The sequence below is a fragment of the Physeter macrocephalus genome, chromosome 1, assembly GCF_002837175.3.
Source record: "Physeter macrocephalus isolate SW-GA chromosome 1, ASM283717v5, whole genome shotgun sequence".
In the NCBI taxonomy this organism is placed as follows: Eukaryota; Metazoa; Chordata; class Mammalia; order Artiodactyla; family Physeteridae; genus Physeter; species Physeter macrocephalus.
The window spans coordinates 46,489,124-46,500,493 of record NC_041214.2 but is presented as its reverse complement, the minus strand read 5'-3'; positions in this window follow the sequence as shown (position 1 = coordinate 46,500,493).

Here is an 11,370-nt window from a genome sequence, read left to right as displayed (position 1 = left end):
TCTCACTGTTGTGGCCTCTCCCGTTGCGGAGCACAGGCTCCGGACGCGCGGGCTCAGTGGCCATGGCTCACGGGCCCAGCCGCTCCACGGCATGTGGGATCTTCCCGGACTGGGGCACGAACCCGTGTCCTCTGCATCGGCATGCGGACTCTCAACCACTGAGCCACCAGGGAAGCCCTTGGCTCACTCTTGAATGCCTTCCTGCAAGAGGCCAAGGACCCTCACTTGGTGACCATCCCAGGGACTCACCTGAGACCAGGGATGTGACCATCCTCTCGCCCCATTTTTTTTCTGCAACAGAAGTATGCCGGCTTTGGTTGATGTGATTCCTGATGCGTTTGCTTCTTGCCCATGTTCATTTGAAGGTGGGTATCTCTTCAGGCAGATCTCTCCAGGCCCAGCTCAGCTGTGGGGATTTTTGCTGACACTCTCAAGGTGAAATCACTTACAGCCCAGTCCTCACAGGCACCCACCTGGTCATCTGTGTCCCTGGTCTTGCCCCCTCAGGAAGGGATGTTAGAATAGACCCAGGTTCCAAGGCCTACAGAGCCGCCATACTCTCTTCCACTCTTGAAGCTCACAGCCACCATCTCCTTTCCCTCAAATACTTCCGATTAATCCCCTTGCTGGGCTTAAGCTGGGGTTGAAAACTCAGACTCTCACAAGAGCTGGAAGGTACCTGAATGAAAGATTCAAGTGGTATTGTTACTCCCAAACTGGATTTGTCTCTTGGTGGGTGTTGAGCCAAAAGACACAACCAAGCCAAGGATTGGGAGAAGGAAGGAGTTATTATTACTTGCAGCAAATAAGGAGAACACTGGGAATCTTTCCCAAAGCAGTGTCTCAAGGAACAACAAAATTGGGGAAGTTTTAAGCTCAGGGTACATGCATATTCATGAAGGGCCTTGAGCAGAGGAGAATTCAGCATAGAATTGGTCAACAGAGTCCAAGCTTTAGTTGATTGAAGTCAGGAGGGTCAACATCTTCACTCATCCTCCACCCTTGTGGGGGCCTTAGTTCCTGCAGGACTCAAAGATACATTATTATGTATATCCCTTGAGGAGGAACTAAGACTCTCTTTTTATGCACTATTGTCTGACTGCCTTTTCTGCGTTCCTTTGTTCCCTTAAGATCATTAATTACCGAGACCTGTTCAAGGGCAAGCAGCACAGCCAGGCTTAGATCACAAAATGGCTTAGACTGAAATGGCTTCTCTTATGTCAAGAAAGCCGGTACCTGGTTCTCTTTCTCTGGGGACCCCCTAACCTATCTTCTTACAGTATAAGTCCTTAGGGGGTGGTGGCAATTGTGGTGAACTGGAAAGTACATGACCTGTCTAAAGGGGATAGGCATGATCTTGCCAGTTTTCGCCACGCGAGTATAGGGGCCCAGAGATGCTCCATCTTTGAGTTTTCCAAGAGAGCCAAGAAATTTAGATTTTCATAGGAAATCTCCCACTTTTTGAACGTTGCAATGAATATTTAAAATTCATATCAAATGCTTCTAGGCCAAATAAAGGATTTCCTGGGCCTCCAGTTTTAACTTGTGGCCTAGACCTCAGAAAACAAAGGGGGAGGCCACCTCACCAGGCAGCTTCCCTTTTCCCAGAGAAAACACACAAAAAGCCTGTTAAGTCTACTGGGGGCCCAGGGAAGTCAGACTTCCAGGCACAAAGCCCTGTTACCTTCTCTCCGGGAAGGGAGACAGAAAGAGGTGGGGAAATGCTTGTCATTCTTTTTGCAGGAGCCAAGGAGACACGAATCCTTTCTCAGCCAGCATGGTTAATGGAGCACGTTCCAGGCTTGAGAGTTTGGATGGCTATTAGTTGAAGAGTCAGACGTAAACAACTATGTGTAATAATTACATGGTCCATTCAGACAGGCCCAGAGCAGGAGCCCTCCAGGCCAGGGCATGAGCATGCAAATGCCCCAAGGTGGGAGTGCTGGGGGAGGGTCTCGGATGCAGCTGGACGGGGCAGGAGCTGGTACAGCCAGGTTGACCTAAGTGTTAGGCTAAGACACATTTGTGTTTTGTTGTTGTTGTTTTATTTTGTTTTTGATATCCAGAATATATATATATTTATTTATTTCATTAAAAAATTTTAAAAGAATTTTATATTGGAGTACAGTTGATTCACAATTTTGTGTTAGCTTCAGGTGTACAGCAAAGTGAATCAGTTATACGTATACATCTGTCCACTGTTTTTTAGATTCTTTTCCCATACAGGTCATTACAGGGTATTGAGTAGAGTTCCCTGTGCTCTACAGCAGGTCCTTGTTAGTTATCTAGGGCTGCAGTTTTGAGAGCCGTTCTGCAGATCAGTGCCTGTGTCAGGGTGGATTAGGAGGCAGGAAGGGGATGGGAGTAGGAAGACCGGTTCACAAGCTGTGGAAACGGGCCAGGTACAAGAAAAGGGCTGATGCGGGTGTAGGTAGGGAGAAAGGAAGGGGCCATCATGGGCGCTGTTACACAAGAGGAATTGACAGGAAGTGAGGCACCAGGGAGGGGAAGCAATCAAGATCACAATCAGGCGGCTCCGTTCTCCCTTCCTCCCTTAGGTCCCTCAGGACCGTGAAGGGTGGAAAGTGACAGTTTGAAAGGAAGAGGTTTGTACATGTCCATGCTCATCATCACCAAAGCAGATAGACTAAAGCTTGTCTCTCCATTGCAAACTGTGCAGTTCTGACGTGCACTGCTGCTTACATTTTAACATCTCTGATGTCAGGATACATCGAATAACCCATGGCATGCCAGAGTTTAATTGATGCGTATTATGGGCTAAATTATGTCCCACACAATTATTATGTTGAAGCCCTAACCCCCAGCACCTCAGAATGTGCCTGTATTTGTATTGCCAGGGGGAGAGGGAGGTGGAGGGATGGACTGGGAGTTTGGGATTAGCAGATGCAAACTATTATATATAGGATGGATAAACAACAAGGTCCTACTGTAGAACACAGGGAGCTATATTCAGTATCCTGGGATAAACCATAATGGAAAAGAATATGAAAAAGAATGTATATATTTGTATAACTGAATCACTTTGCTGCATAGTAGAAGTTAACACAACATTGTAAATCAACTATACTTCATTTAAAAAAAAATGTGTCTGGATTTGTAGATAGGGTCTTTAAAGATGTAATGAAGTTAAAATAAAGCCTTCAGGGTGGGTGGGTCCTACTCCAATACGATTGGTGCCCTTAAAACAAGAGGATGTTAGGACATGGACACACAGGAAGGCCAGAGCTTGTGAAGACGCAGGGAGAAGACAGCCGTCTACAGTCAAGGAGAAAGGGCTCCAGAAGTAACCAACCAGCTGACACCTTGATCTTGAGCTTCCAGCCTCAAGACTGTGACACAGTAAAATCTCTGTTGTTTAAACCACCCGGCCTGTAGTTCTTGGTTATGGCAGCCCTCGCAGACGAATACAGTGGGTTTTTTCTTTCTTAATGGTACATGACATAATGGTGTATCTTAAAGTTGATGCGATTTAAGCGTCTTTGAGTCTATGAATTAGGGCACTTCATCATTTTCGCTTTTGTTACTTATTGTCCTTATTCATATAAACAGAACTCTGATTAAGGTCACTATACAATTTATCATCCAAACTGGGATAATTTTAAAAGTGAAAAGGGAGCTTCTATTAATAATGACTCAGGGGACTTCCCTGGCAGTCCAGCGGTTAAAACTCTGTGCTTCCGCTGCAGGGGACGTGGGTTCAATCGCTGGTTGGGGAACTAAGATCCCACATGCTATGCCACACTGCCAAAGAAAAAAAAAAAGACTTGTGGACAACAGGGGTAACCTGGCATGGTCCCAGACAAACTGGACACTTAGTCACCCTAACTCTGACCCCCTGGAGGATCTTAGGAGAAAAGCGTGGCTTTTACCTCACATGTACCTCCTGCCTAAATGTCACGCCCCAGGCCACCACCTGCCTGAATGACAGCACAAATGGTATCGCCCACAGAAACCGAGAAGCCAGTTTTTCGGTGACACAGATAGCCCTGGATTCAGGGTGGATCTTCTTTAAAAGGCCAGAAAAAATATCTTGGTGGCGTAATTGGATAAACTCCCTGAAGTCCCAATGTTTCAGGCACGTCTTTCCCAACTGATCTGCTACAACTTGGGAAATTCCCACAGGGCTTCCTCTTTTGAGTTAATGCATCAGAGAGTCTTATAAAAACATGAAAGCAGGGCTTCCCTGGTGGCGCAGTGGTTGAGAGTCCGCCTGCCGGTGCAGGGAACACGGGTTCGTGCCCCGGTCCGGGAAGATCCCACGTGCCGCGGAGCAGCTGGGCCCGTGAGCCATGGCCTTTAGATTTCCATTTGCATGGAATGACTTTTTCCATCCCCTCACTTTCAGTCTGTGTGTGTCCCTAGGTCTGAAGTGGGTCTCTTGTTGACAGCATATAGATGGGTGTTGTTTTTGTGTCCATTCAGCGAGCCTGTGTCTTTTGGTTGGAGCATTTAATCCATTCACATTTAAGGTAATTATCGATATGTATGTTCCTATTACCATTTTATTAAATAATTTGGGTTTGTTTTGGTAGGTCCTTTTCTTTTGTATTTCCCACTTAGAGAAGTTCCTTTAGCATTTGTTGTAGAGCTGGTTTGGTGGTGCTGAATACTGTTAACTTTTGCTTGTCTGTAAAGCTTTTGATTTCTCTGTTGAATCTGAATGAGATCCTTGTCAGGTAGAGTAATCTTGGTTGTAAGTTCTTCCCTTTCATCACTTTAAGTATATCATGCCACTCCCTTCTGGTTTGTAGAGTTTCTGCTGAGAAATCAGCTGTTAACCTTATGGGAGTTCCCTATGTGCTCACACCAAGGAGCACGTCCCAGAACCTCTGCTGCCAGTGTCCTTGTCCCTGTGGAGAGCCAGAGCCACCCCCCGCCTCTGCAAGAGGCCCTCCAACACTAGCAGGTATGTCTGCTTCAGTCTCCTGTGGGGTAACTGCTCCTTCCCTGTGTCCTTATGCGCACACCACTTTGTGTGTGCCCTCCAAGACTGGAGTCTCTGTTTCCCCCAGTCCTGTCAAAGTTCTGCAGTCAAATCCCGCTAGCCTTCAAAGTCTGATTCTCTGGGAATTCCTCCTCCCATTGCTTGACCCCCAGGTTGGGAAGCCTGACTTGGGGCTCAGAACCTTCACTCCAGTGGATGGACTTCTGTGGTAAAATTGTTCTTCAGTTTGTGAGTCATCCACCCAGTGGTTATGGGATTTGATTTTATTGTGATTGCTCCCCTCCTACCATCTCGTTGAGGCTTCTCCTTTGTCTTTGGATCTGGGGGTCTCTCTTCTGGTGAGTTCCAGTGTCTTCAGGAGACACTGGATTGTTCAGCAGTTAGTTGTGATTCCAGTGCTCTTGAAAGAGGGAGTGAGTGCATGTCCTTCTACTCTGCCATCTTAAACTTCAGGATTTTCTTCTTTTTTAAGGCTGAATAATATTCCATTATATGTACATATCACATTTTAAAAATTGAGATAGAGAATTCCCTGGTGGTCCAGTGTTTAGGACTCCATGCTTCCACTTTTGGTGGACTGGGTTCAATCCTTGGTCAGGGAACTAAGATCCCACAAGCCATGTGGCCAAAAAAATTTTTTTTAAAAACACCTTCTGAAAATTGAGATATAATTAACATATAACATTGTATTAGTTTCAGGTGTACAACATGATTCAATGTTCGTTTATATTGTGAAAATGATCACCACAAGTCTAGTTAACATTCATCGCCATACATTGTTACAAGTTTTTTCTTGTGATGTGAACTTTTAAGATTTACTCTCTCAGCGACTTTCAAATATATGGTACAGTATTATTAACTATAGTCACCATACTGTACTTTATATTCCCGGGACTTAATTCATTTTATAACTGAAAGTTTGTAACTTTTGACCATTTTAACCCATTTTGCCTCATCCCCTACCTCCTGCCTCTGGCAACCCCAATCTGTTCTCTGTATCCATGAGCTCGTTTTGTGGTTACTGTTGTTGTTTGTTTTAGATTCCACATATAAGTGAGAACATACCATATTTGTCTTTCTTTGTCAGACTTAGCATAATGCTTTCAAGGTCCATCCACATTGTTCCAAATGGCAAGATTTCCTTCTTTTTTATGGTTGAATAATATCCCACTGTACGTATATACCCCATTTAAAAAAATCCATTTATCCATTGAAGGACACTTAGGTTGGTTCCTTGTCTTGGCTATTGCAAATAATGCTGCAATAAGCATGGGGTTGTATATAACTTTTCAAGTTTGTGTTTTCTTCAAGTAAATACCTCGAAGTGCAATTACTAGATCATATGGTAGTTCTCTTTTTTCCAGTTCTATTGAGATATAATTGACATAGCATTGTATATATTTACAGTGTACAGCATAATGATTTGACTTACATATATCAAGAATTGACTACCACAATAAGTTTAGTTAGCATCCATCATGTCATATAGATACAAATATATACCTCCTCACTATCACTTGTTATCTTTTGTTGTTGTTGTTTTTATAATATCCATTCTAAGAGGTGTGAGGTGATATCCCACTGTGGTTTTGAGTTGCATTTCCCTGATGATTAGAGATGTTGACCTGGAAGACAGAATGGTGGAATTCACTGCTGCAGAATAGAATAAAGAAAAAAGAATGAAAAGAAATGAAGACAGCCTAAGAGACCTCTGGGAAAACCGTCATTCTCAATGGTGAAAAACTGAAAGCATTTCCTCTAAGATCAAGAACAAGACAAGGATGCCACTCTCGCCACTATTATTCAACAAAGTTTTGGAAGTCCTAGCCACGGCAATCAGAGAAGAAAAAGAAATAAGTGGAATACAAATTGGAAAAGAAGTAAAACTGTCACTCTTTGCAGATGACATGATACTATACATAGATAATCCTAAAGATGCCACCAGAAAACTACTAGAGCTAGTCAATGAATTGGTAAAGTAGCAGGATACAAAATTAATGCACAGGGCTTGGTTCTCTTTCTCTGGGGACCCCCTAACCTATCTTCTTACAGTATAAGTCCTTAGGGGGTGGTGGCAATTGTGGTGAACTGGAAAGTACATGACCTGTCTAAAGGGGATAGGCATGATCTTGCCAGTTTTCGCCACGCGAGTATAGGGGCCCAGAGATGCTCCATCTTTGAGTTTTCCAAGAGAGCCAAGAAATTTAGATTTTCATAGGAAATCTCCCACTTTTTGAACGTTGCAATGAATATTTAAAATTCATATCAAATGCTTCTAGGCCAAATAAAGGATTTCCTGGGCCTCCAGTTTTAACTTGTGGCCTAGACCTCAGAAAACAAAGGGGGAGGCCACCTCACCAGGCAGCTTCCCTTTTCCCAGAGAAAACACACAAAAAGCCTGTTAAGTCTACTGGGGGCCCAGGGAAGTCAGACTTCCAGGCACAAAGCCCTGTTACCTTCTCTCCGGGAAGGGAGACAGAAAGAGGTGGGGAAATGCTTGTCATTCTTTTTGCAGGAGCCAAGGAGACACGAATCCTTTCTCAGCCAGCATGGTTAATGGAGCACGTTCCAGGCTTGAGAGTTTGGATGGCTATTAGTTGAAGAGTCAGACGTAAACAACTATGTGTAATAATTACATGGTCCATTCAGACAGGCCCAGAGCAGGAGCCCTCCAGGCCAGGGCATGAGCATGCAAATGCCCCAAGGTGGGAGTGCTGGGGGAGGGTCTCGGATGCAGCTGGACGGGGCAGGAGCTGGTACAGCCAGGTTGACCTAAGTGTTAGGCTAAGACACATTTGTGTTTTGTTGTTGTTGTTTTATTTTGTTTTTGATATCCAGAATATATATATATTTATTTATTTCATTAAAAAATTTTAAAAGAATTTTATATTGGAGTACAGTTGATTCACAATTTTGTGTTAGCTTCAGGTGTACAGCAAAGTGAATCAGTTATACGTATACATCTGTCCACTGTTTTTTAGATTCTTTTCCCATACAGGTCATTACAGGGTATTGAGTAGAGTTCCCTGTGCTCTACAGCAGGTCCTTGTTAGTTATCTAGGGCTGCAGTTTTGAGAGCCGTTCTGCAGATCAGTGCCTGTGTCAGGGTGGATTAGGAGGCAGGAAGGGGATGGGAGTAGGAAGACCGGTTCACAAGCTGTGGAAACGGGCCAGGTACAAGAAAAGGGCTGATGCGGGTGTAGGTAGGGAGAAAGGAAGGGGCCATCATGGGCGCTGTTACACAAGAGGAATTGACAGGAAGTGAGGCACCAGGGAGGGGAAGCAATCAAGATCACAATCAGGCGGCTCCGTTCTCCCTTCCTCCCTTAGGTCCCTCAGGACCGTGAAGGGTGGAAAGTGACAGTTTGAAAGGAAGAGGTTTGTACATGTCCATGCTCATCATCACCAAAGCAGATAGACTAAAGCTTGTCTCTCCATTGCAAACTGTGCAGTTCTGACGTGCACTGCTGCTTACATTTTAACATCTCTGATGTCAGGATACATCGAATAACCCATGGCATGCCAGAGTTTAATTGATGCGTATTATGGGCTAAATTATGTCCCACACAATTATTATGTTGAAGCCCTAACCCCCAGCACCTCAGAATGTGCCTGTATTTGTATTGCCAGGGGGAGAGGGAGGTGGAGGGATGGACTGGGAGTTTGGGATTAGCAGATGCAAACTATTATATATAGGATGGATAAACAACAAGGTCCTACTGTAGAACACAGGGAGCTATATTCAGTATCCTGGGATAAACCATAATGGAAAAGAATATGAAAAAGAATGTATATATTTGTATAACTGAATCACTTTGCTGCATAGTAGAAGTTAACACAACATTGTAAATCAACTATACTTCATTTAAAAAAAAATGTGTCTGGATTTGTAGATAGGGTCTTTAAAGATGTAATGAAGTTAAAATAAAGCCTTCAGGGTGGGTGGGTCCTACTCCAATACGATTGGTGCCCTTAAAACAAGAGGATGTTAGGACATGGACACACAGGAAGGCCAGAGCTTGTGAAGACGCAGGGAGAAGACAGCCGTCTACAGTCAAGGAGAAAGGGCTCCAGAAGTAACCAACCAGCTGACACCTTGATCTTGAGCTTCCAGCCTCAAGACTGTGACACAGTAAAATCTCTGTTGTTTAAACCACCCGGCCTGTAGTTCTTGGTTATGGCAGCCCTCGCAGACGAATACAGTGGGTTTTTTCTTTCTTAATGGTACATGACATAATGGTGTATCTTAAAGTTGATGCGATTTAAGCGTCTTTGAGTCTATGAATTAGGGCACTTCATCATTTTCGCTTTTGTTACTTATTGTCCTTATTCATATAAACAGAACTCTGATTAAGGTCACTATACAATTTATCATCCAAACTGGGATAATTTTAAAAGTGAAAAGGGAGCTTCTATTAATAATGACTCAGGGGACTTCCCTGGCAGTCCAGCGGTTAAAACTCTGTGCTTCCGCTGCAGGGGACGTGGGTTCAATCGCTGGTTGGGGAACTAAGATCCCACATGCTATGCCACACTGCCAAAGAAAAAAAAAAAGACTTGTGGACAACAGGGGTAACCTGGCATGGTCCCAGACAAACTGGACACTTAGTCACCCTAACTCTGACCCCCTGGAGGATCTTAGGAGAAAAGCGTGGCTTTTACCTCACATGTACCTCCTGCCTAAATGTCACGCCCCAGGCCACCACCTGCCTGAATGACAGCACAAATGGTATCGCCCACAGAAACCGAGAAGCCAGTTTTTCGGTGACACAGATAGCCCTGGATTCAGGGTGGATCTTCTTTAAAAGGCCAGAAAAAATATCTTGGTGGCGTAATTGGATAAACTCCCTGAAGTCCCAATGTTTCAGGCACGTCTTTCCCAACTGATCTGCTACAACTTGGGAAATTCCCACAGGGCTTCCTCTTTTGAGTTAATGCATCAGAGAGTCTTATAAAAACATGAAAGCAGGGCTTCCCTGGTGGCGCAGTGGTTGAGAGTCCGCCTGCCGGTGCAGGGAACACGGGTTCGTGCCCCGGTCCGGGAAGATCCCACGTGCCGCGGAGCAGCTGGGCCCGTGAGCCATGGCCGCTGAGCCTGCGCGTCCGGAGCCTGTGCTCCGCAACGGGAGAGGCCACAGCAGTGAGAGGCCCGCGTACCGCAAAAAAACCCACAAAAACATGAAAGCAAAAAGTACCCATGAAAAGTGACAACATATTCAGCTATTAAACCATGACTTCTATGGGCTAATCAGGGAAAACCACTGACTGAGCGCTAATCATGTGTTCTATATATGTTGTCTCTTTTAATTCTCACAATAAACCCAGTAGGGCAAATAATACTACTCCATTTTCCACATGACGGAACTAGAGCTCAGAGAGGTTAAGGGCCTGTCCAAGGCTGCAAAACTGAAAGGTGGAGCTAGGATTCTCAAGCAGGTTCCTTGACTCTGATGCTGAGTCTTTTCTGTTCTGCTGTCTAGGTTCTTTCTTCCTTTCTTTTCTTTCTCTTCTTCCTTTTTAAAAATTTAATTATTTTTTTATTGAAGCATAGTTGATTTACAATGCTGTGTTAGTTTCAGGTATACAGCAAAGCAATTCAGTTATATATGTGTGTGTGTATACATATAACCGAATATATATATAAATATTTATATATATATATTCTTTTTCAGATTCATTTCCCATATAGGTTATTACAAAATATTGAGTATAGTTCCCTGTGCTATACAGTAGGTCCTGTTGTTTATCTATTTTACATATAGTAGTGTGTGTATGTTAATCCCAAACTCCTAATTTATCCCTCCCCTACCCCTTCTCCTTTGGTAACCATAAATTTGTTTTCTATGTTTGTGAGTCTTCAATTTGATTACTATGTGTCTTGGTGTGTTTTTCCTTGGGTTTATGCTGCCTGGGACTCTCTGTGCCTCCTGTACTTGGGTGGCTATTTCCTTTCCCATGTTAGGGAAGTATTTTACTATAATCTCTTCAAATATTTTCTCAGGTCCTTTCTCTCTCTCTTCTCCTTCTGGGACCCCTATATTGCGAATCTTGGTGTGTTTAATGTTGCCTCAGAGGTCTCTTAGTCTGTCTTCCTTTCTTTTCTTTTTTTTTTTCTTTATTCTGTTTCATGGCAGTGAATTCCGCCATTCTGTCTTCCAGGTCACTTTTCCGTTCTTCTGCCTCAGTTATTCTGCTATTGATTCCTTCTAGTGTAGTTTTCATTTCAGTTATTGTATTGTTCATCTCTGTTTGTCTGTTCTTTAATTCTTCTGGGTGTTTGTTCTTTAATTCTTCTAGGTCTTTGTTAAACATTTCTTGCATCTTCTCGATCTTTGCCTCCATTCTTTTTCTGAGGTCCTGGATCATCTTCACTATCATTATTCTGAATTCTTTCTCTGGAAGGT